The sequence below is a fragment of the Meleagris gallopavo genome, chromosome 1 (assembly GCF_000146605.3).
Source record: "Meleagris gallopavo isolate NT-WF06-2002-E0010 breed Aviagen turkey brand Nicholas breeding stock chromosome 1, Turkey_5.1, whole genome shotgun sequence".
Lineage (NCBI taxonomy): Eukaryota > Metazoa > Chordata > Aves > Galliformes > Phasianidae > Meleagris > Meleagris gallopavo.
In genome coordinates this window covers 61,947,084-61,955,772 of record NC_015011.2, presented here as the reverse complement: position 1 = coordinate 61,955,772, position 8,689 = coordinate 61,947,084, and the positions used below count along the sequence as shown (strand labels likewise).

The window sequence follows — 8,689 nt, the reverse complement described above, 5'->3', positions numbered from 1 at the left end:
TTTCAGCTGTGATACTGTCTCCACGTCTTAGCTTGTAGAATTTTTATGAAAATATGCAAACAAGTAAACCAAAGTTAAGCTAAGGAAATCATTTTCATAAATGCTTGCTGCAGCTGTAGGAGAAAATTTCTCATGCTTTAGAGACAACATTTCAGTATATGCAAAATCTTAACTCTTGTGTATCTAGAACAGTACATGACTTCATACTGTATTCCACAAAGAGTATTAACCACAGTTCATGTTGCTTCTCTTCATGTGTCAAATAACCAGAGTTGTTGGATGGAAGGAAAAATGGCCAGGACTTGAGTTGTGCCTGGAATTGGGCTGCTTTATTTGCATAGAGATAGACATCACTCCTGAATTCTTCAATGCTGTTACTTTTAGGACTTATGCTTTTTACAGAGTTATCTGTACCTGAATGCGTATGTGGCCTGGACTATTTGATAATGAGGGCTTAAGTTAAAACTGATGATGCTGTGAAAACTGTCTTGAGTTATTAGAACGCAGTGTTACACAGCATAAGATAACAGAAACAGATGTCTGTTTTGTTAGCCACACTGTGAAGCTTGCATTCTTATTTTCAGCTTTTAGAGTCATTGAATAGTTTAGATTGAAGAGGCTACAGAAGGTCATCTGGATCAACCTCTCCTTACCAAAGCAGGGCTGACTTGAAAGTAGGTCAAATTTTGTGTATTTCCAGGATGTTTGATGGCCTCCTACAATTTCCTGTTCCAGTTTTATAGCATCTTCAGTGTGTATTTTTTTTTTCTGATGCACAGTCAGATTCATTTGCTGTAGCTTTCCTACTGCTTTTTCTAATTTTTCTTCTGAGAAGAGCCTGGCACTCTCTTTTCTATAATTATCCAGTAGGTATTTGTAGTCTATAGACCCTGCAACCTTAATTTCCAGGTTGAACGATCTCAGCCTAGCCTCCTTTGGGCCATGTTAGTCTTTTAGCAGTTTTGTTGGTTCTCTGCTATACTCTGCTATTTGTTAACATCTGTTTTTGTATTGGGAAGCCCCAGACTGATCATGAACTCCAGATCTGCCTTACAAGTGTTGAATACAGGAGAAAAATCACTTTCTTTAATCTCTTGACAATATATTTCCTATGCAGCCTGGTATGGGGTTTGCCTTCATGACAGGCAGGAGGCATGCTGCTGATAGTTTGTCCACCATTATTCCCAGATCACTTGGTTTATTTTTTCCCAGTGCAGATCCAATTAACTTAATGAATTTTCTGTCATTACTCCATTACTCCAACCAGTAGAGATGCAACTGAATGAACTTTCCTCCCATGTTTTAGGCTGTTCTGCTCTCCTCCTCCTCCCCCCATTATTCAGTTTGGTGTTATCTACCAGGTTGCTGAGGGCACAGTGTATCCCATCAAACCAGGTGAGTAAGACATAAAACAATGTTGCTTTCCCTACCAACCCTGGAGGTACTCCATTCCCAGCTGACTGTCTTACAGACTTCAAACTGTTGATTGCTAGTCACAGCAGTGCACACGGTTTTCCATCCATTTTGTTGGATTTCCATCCACTCCACGTTTTTTTTTGTTGTTGTTGTAAGACAGGGTAAACACCCACTGCTCTTCCCTTGCCCAACCCTTCACAAAAGGCAACCAGATTGGGCTAACGTTGTCAGTGATAATCGTATCTTTCATGGCCCTGAATGTGACTTCAAGGAGAATTCGTTCCACAATCTATTCAGGGATCAGGGTGAAGTTGGCTGCCCTGCATCCACATCTCGTTTCCTATTCTTCATTGAATATGAACATGATGGCAGAAGAGTTCATCAAAATCCATTAGGAAAATGATCCTCTGTACAGACATTTCCTTGGCTGCATTCATCATTGTGGCATGTAAGATTAGAAGAAAAAAAAAAAGAAACTACACGAATTGCAGTTTGTAAGATGCATGAAGAACTTTAAATGGCAGAACTGAGCTGTTTTGAGTGCTGCTCACACCTATACTCCATGAGCTAATAAGCAGTTGTATCAGTCCCGTACATCTAGAGAAAGTTCTGGGCTGGCTGAGTTGAGGTCAGTGTTACTGATGAATAGCCCTTTTCCATGCAGCTCATTACACTAAAAGAAAGGCATAATATGAATGAGAATGAAGGAGGGCAGCTAATCTTTGCACTAGTAGAAATGAGAGAGCCTACAGCTTTGTTCATTCACCAGTAGGCTGCTTACTAGGCAGCTGCACAAGGATAGCTGTCACCTTTATTTTGTGTTGTTCTAACAACTGTGATTGGAATAAACACCTTTATAGCAAAGTAAAGCAAAAAGTATTTGGATTTTTCATCAGTTGCCTACCAGACATACCTCGCTCTCATAATAAGTAGGCTATGCCTGTTTTTTGAAGACAGTGACTGGCTGAGAGAAACACTATACATCATTGGTCATTTTTGTACTCTGGAAATGAAAAGTTTTTCAAACGTGTGAAGTTTCTTCATTGCTCTCTCTGAGAACTACGGTCTTGCTAAAAGCGGGGTTTGAGGTTTTCTCCCCTTCGATGAAAATGGAAAGCAGGGAACTCCTTCAAATCCTGCCCAGCTGCAATCACTAAGAATGTGTTTGGTCAGCTTGCCTGGACCAAACAGGAACTCTGCTTGGAGCGCCAATAGTCAGCAGGGAGATGCAATAAATTCAGCCCTTATCAAAATTCTAGCCACGTTGGCTTTAGAGGAGTGATAAATGTGTAGGACAGCTGGAAACTGCACAGCAGGAGATTTAGACCGTTGTACCAAGACATCTCATTACATAAGGCTCAAATGAATGTTAAGTTGCAAGGTAAAAGCATTGAAAATAGCAAGGCTTTATTAAAACCTGGAAATATTTGTGAGGAGACACACTCTGAATAGCTTCAAAACAAAAGCCTTGCTGCAGTGAAGTTTTAATCATAGATGGGGCATTGTGTCTAAGTTGGAGCCTTTTCAAAGGCCAATTTTTGGCAGTCACAACTCCCCCCAAAAAAGGAAAAGTCCTTTAAAGTTGAGTGTCTGAGTAACTGCTGTGGGTAGGGGTATCTAAGGAGAGCAGAACCTCCTCAGAACGCAGGACCTGAGAAAGCTGGATTGTTTTGGCCAGCGCAGCATCTGCTTGTAGTGCCTTGTGGATGTGCCAGCAGATCAAACCGCTGTATCAGCTTCCCACTTGATGAGGTCCGTACCATCTTACAGCAACTCAGTCTCCTGCCAGGCTCCCCAGAAGAACAGGATGTTTGCTACTGCTGTTACTGCTTTTTTATGATAATAGCTGTGGAACTTTCACAAATCCAAATGGTGAATCACAAAATAGGTTGAGTTGGAAGGGATCCCAAAGCCAACCAGCTCCAACCCCCCGGTGTGGGCAGGGCTGCCATCCAGCAGCTCAGGCTGCCCAGGGCCCCATTCAACCTGGCCCTGAGCACCTCCAGGGATGGGGCACCACAGCCTCTCTGGGCAACATGAATTGGAGAAACAGCTCAAATTTTGAGGAGATGTGAGATGGGTAGCAATTCTGACAACTGGTAATTTAACTTTTCCCTTTATAGAAATGGAAATATACTTAACTCACTCTTCCACATCTGCAATGGCATTATCAGAGCAAAATACAGTAAAGATTAACATCTAGGCATTATCAGTGTATTGGTAACATTTTGACCCATTATCTCCTTGCCAGATTTTCTGATAGTCTTTTATACAGGAGAGAGGCAGGAGATATGTGCCTTATCTTTGCCCGGATGCATTATTGTGAGAGAAAATGGATGCACACCAGTGCCGGAGAGTCTCTGGTAAAGAAGTGGAACTCTCTGGAGGCACTCCAGCCTCCTTCTGGGGAACCCCACACTGAGTGTGTGGTACCTTAGTATCTCCAGAATTTTTGCATGCTATATGTTAGAAGGGTAAGGGTGGACTGGAAAGTAAATGTGCAATCAAGTGCAGTTTCTGGATGTCCATGCAGATGCAAGGAACTGAAGGCAGGAGATCTGATTTCCTCAGGCTTGGCCTGTATAGACCTCACATTTCAAGATTTGATGCTGTTAAAAAATGACAGAATGCACGAAAGTAAGTAAATAGCAAATAATGCAAGAGATTACACAGTAATAGAAAAATTCCCAACTTGAAACTGAGACTTTTTTTTTCTTGCTGAGTGAAAGGCAGTTTTAGGAAGTTGGCAGGTCAGATTCCAGTTGCAGCTTCTTCCCTTAGGCCTTCCCATTACCATGGGAAATTCAAAGTAAGGTGAGGACATAGGGCTGCATTCCCTTTGCAGGCCCTTTATGCAACTCCCCACATCTTCTCCCTTACCAGTGGGGAAAGTCTCGTCTCTAACCCCTCTAGGGCTCCTAGTTACCAGCCCCACTGACCTCTTGAATTGAAGAAAACCCTTTTACTTTTTTTATATAAATAATTATGAACAGATGCTCTCTGAGTATTGCCCTAACCTTGACTATATAAAAGCAGATCACAGGTGTTCTTCAAAGGAATTGTTTAAGCAGGTGCAACCCTATCTCACCTCTGAGTGAAGCTTTCCCTTTCAGCCCCAGAGCATCCCTCTTCCATGCAGACGGAGAGCAGGGGGATTCATAAAATCTCAGCCCTCTGAATAGCTATGACTGCATTCTCACTGCAGCCTGTGTCAGCTTTATAACCTTCACCACAGAGCAGTCAGGTGCAGAGAGAACAGGAGAAGCCCGTTATCCCCAGAGCAATACCCCGGTCCTTCTCTATACTCTATACTGCAAATAAATCTGCTGGACTTTTCTATCTCACTTCTGGGCCACTTGAGCAGTACTGCTATCATTTGTCTGAAATTGTGATATCCTTTGGCATATGGTTTTGATATGAAAACATGCTCTAATTAGCTCTTTGGCAGCCAACAGCCAAAGGGTGGATTTATCTTTTACATGCAGGCTACCCATTTTCACACCAGGAAGTAGATGGCTGGGCTTCAGAAGGGTCATGATTCCTGCCGCATCCCTGAGGCTCTGCTCCTGCAGTTGCTCTGCTCGGGCTGCTCAGCCTCTGGCAAGGTGCAGCAGGAGCACTGAGAGCTTGTAATGGCTGCTGGAGAGAGGAAGTGGGAGATGCCAAAATGAATGAAGTCTCCAGCCTTGGGAGTCTTTGTTTGCCATTCAGCTATTGCTTATGATACATAGGATGTTACAGGCATCTAAGTAGCTTGTATAATTGTGTTGTCTTGCAGAAAGCCTTTAAATGGTTTAATTTTTCATAGAATTTTCAAGGTTGGAAAGACCATCAAGATCATCCAACTGTCAGCCCGTGCCTACTAACCACGTCCCTCAGTGCCATGTGACAGGTTTCTTGGACATCTCCAGCAGTTGTGACTCCATCACCTCCCTGGGCAGTCTGTTTCAAAGCATCACCACTCTTTCTGAGAAGAAATTTTTCCTCATGTCCAACCTTTTTGTCCATAAATTGGGACAGTTCTGAAACCTGAGCAGAAAAAACCCTGCACAGAGGGAGAGGGAATGGCTAGCTTTGTCAGTTCATGTGCTGAGCATCTCTACTATTTCCTGAATGCTGTGGGCTGTGGGGCAGTTCCCCAGCTCTGTCCCTTTATCTTCCGCTAGCAGAGCAGGCTGTTCTCAGGCCGGCCTATCTAACACCTCCAACGCGAAGCCTCTGCTACCCCACAGCTGTCCAGCGTGGATGCAGATTTCCTTGCTTTGGGACCACCTCTGTTTGGGCAGTTGTCTGGCAACTTGTATCCTCTGGGGCAACTGTGCTTGTGGGAACCTGCCCATGGGAGCATTTTCACTTGCTATGGAACCTGCAGGCTCTTGCCATGACTTTTCGTTTCTGCCACTGCCATTTTGAAATAAAAGTGCCTTTCTTTGAACCTGGTGGCTCAAGCCAGGGATCAATCCTTTGTGCTTATTTTGGGTTCTTTCTCTGCAGTATCAGCACCTATATATCCCCTTCCTGCGCATATTTGTGAGAATTGTGCTTTCTGTACTGCCGTTTCCACTTAAGCTTAATAATGTTTTCAGTTTGAAAAGGCTGCTAGGCTGGTGGTTATCAGATGGAGAAAAGGCATTGCATTTGCTCTGGCCTTTGGTTCCCAGATAGTCTAACGGCAAATTGTGTTCCTGGAAGCAGGGAGGTGGCTTGCGAGATTACACAGTGCTGGGGCGGGAAGACACTGTCACACACGGTGGGGGGACTGAGGTGGGAGGTGGAAAAGCTCTGTGTGCTCAGCTCACATATGGAGCCACAATCCAGCAAGGATCCAGCAATGCTCTCTGCTCCTTGGGACACCGGAGCTGTGCAGTGGCCAGGCCCTGGCTGCTCTCCTGCAAGTCCCTGGATAGGTTAGGAGGAGCAACCATCTCCCTTTTGCCCTGTCATCAGCCTCCTGAAAAAGCATGGAGGAGAAGACCGACCTGCTCTTGCCCCAGTGTTCCTCAGCACCCCAGGGGAGGCATTGCTGAAGCGTGGACAGTGAAACAACCCAGCAGCATATGACCCAGCAGAAAAGCACTCACCTCATCTTGGCTGGTTCATATATTTATCCTCAAGGTTCACTTCATTCCGTATCTCTTATTTGTTTCTAGCAGATCTATTTCCCAAGTGTTTGCTTCTGCTCGTCCTTGTTCTTCCAGTTTGGCTTAGATATCCATATGGATGCATAATCTTAGGCATCCAGACTGATTTCATCACGTGCATTTTTTCCCTTTGGATTTTCATTGCCTCTGATGGGTTGATTAACATCCCTCCCAGTTTCCTTTCCTTCTGCAATTTTAAAAATGTGTATTCAGCTCATCTTTTTCTTCACTGATTCTTTGTGATGTGTGTTGGCCCTCTTCTCATCTTCAGTAAAAAGATCAAATTATTTTTTTTAAGCTCTCTGATCTCTCAAGGAGTATCTCTCAAAACCATGCTGACTTTTCCCTTTTTCTCCCCAGAAGACACTGAAAGAGATGTTCTATTTTAAACACGCTTTGCTCAGGATTTTACAGTTTTCTTTTGTATTTGTAGGTTTAATATTTCTCCTTGTTGCTTATGTTTACACTGAAGATTTGTTTTCATTTTAAACTTATTGTTGCGTTCAGCACAGTCTTATCTGTCCAGGCAGAAGCTGAATAGTTTGTTATTGATTACACTGTTTCCTATCGTAGTCCATTAGTTCCTGCCCATTAGTTTGTCTTCTGTTTAAATGGTTGATAAGAATATTGTTACTGGTGCACTGTAGTTATCATAGTTATCCAGGGACATTTCTGCAGTGATGCTGATGCACGCCACAGTTTTGAGAATCTATCTAAACATTTTCTTGTTCAATCTCCTCTCTGCCTACAAGGATCCATTACACAAGGCAAGGAACTATTTGGCTTTGCTTTCTTTATTTTTATCACTGTTGCCTTACCTTCACTATTTTACTATGTCATTGACTCTCAGATGGTTTACCTTCAAGAACATTTTCCCATCCTCACGCTCCAGCAGAATTCCCCAGTGCAACATTTTCCCTGGTTTCCAGCAATCTCCAGCTTGAAGAGATGGCTCTTTTATTTGGGCATCTGTTAAAGCCCTGCAGCAGCAGAATCCTGTGTGAATTGACCTGGTCACACTCTGAACAATACTCCATGGCAATGGCCATGGATATCACATGTAATAAATTATGCAGTATGTATGAAGAAAGTATTTTTTTTTTAAATTGGAGTATTTTATCCAGTGCCATTAGTTACTGCACTATGAAGTGCAAAGGACGATGCCACTCTCTTATTTCCTAGACCTCTCTTCTCGTGACAAAGGGTTGTAGTGTACATGGTCACCTTTTGGCTGAATCCATTCCTGCTCCAGATTCCTATAAAGGAATCCATTAAGGTAGTGAGGCACTGGAGCAGGTTGCCCAGAGAGGTGATGGATGCCCGATCCCTGGTGACACCCAAGGTCAAGCTGGACGGGGCTCTGAGCAACCTGATCTACCTGTGGGTGTCCCTGTTCACTGCAGGGGAGTTGGACCAGATGGCATTTTAAGACTCCCTTCCAACTCAAACTATTCTACGATTCTATGATTCTCTTTCCCTGTTTCTCCTGTGGGAAGTCTAGCAGTGTGGATGCAGATCTATTGATTGATTAGTGTGGTGTTGCTCCAAAGTTTTCTTCCTCTTCTTTCTCTAGTAACTCTGTGAGCTGCCTAACTACAGTTCAAACTCTGCCACTGCTTTGCAGGTCTAGCTCTATACCTAAAAGCATGATTTTTTCTCCTGCCCCAGATATTCACCAGCAGATGCAATAAGTATTTTTAAAGCCTTGCCTCATTTACATCCTTGCACCATCACAGCTGTAACATGCCTACTGTGAATAATATCCAGTTCTGTGTACCTTATTTGTGGTCTCCAAGCACGGACCTGATGCCTTCAGATAATGACCTGCAGCAGTATGAGGACCTCCTTCCAGTGCCTTGACTGCTGGTGCTGCAGCCTTGTGGGGCTCCAGGGCTGGTTTTCATAGTTGTGCTTGATTGCAGCTCATGTGGTGATGTGTGGCTTGGAGGCTGCCCCATGTCCACATTCCCTGCAGACCCCATGGAATGAAATTCCCATTCAGCCAAGATTCAGCTCTTACCTCGGCTAGGCTTGTCATTTTGGGTCATGCTTTTTCCTGCAATTCCAAGGCCAATGATGGGCAGCGGCACCACCAAGTGCAACTGCACTGGAGCCAAGAAGTCCTTGGCCAG

At 43.8% G+C, this 8,689-nt stretch overlaps 1 protein-coding gene across 2 annotated transcripts in view; it reads right to left on the bottom strand.

Annotated features, from left to right (window-relative positions):
• Positions 1 to 8,689, bottom strand: part of LOC100542571 (zinc finger protein OZF-like) — a 1,148,434-nt gene that overhangs the window by 315,620 nt on the left and 824,125 nt on the right. The window lies entirely within an intron of this gene.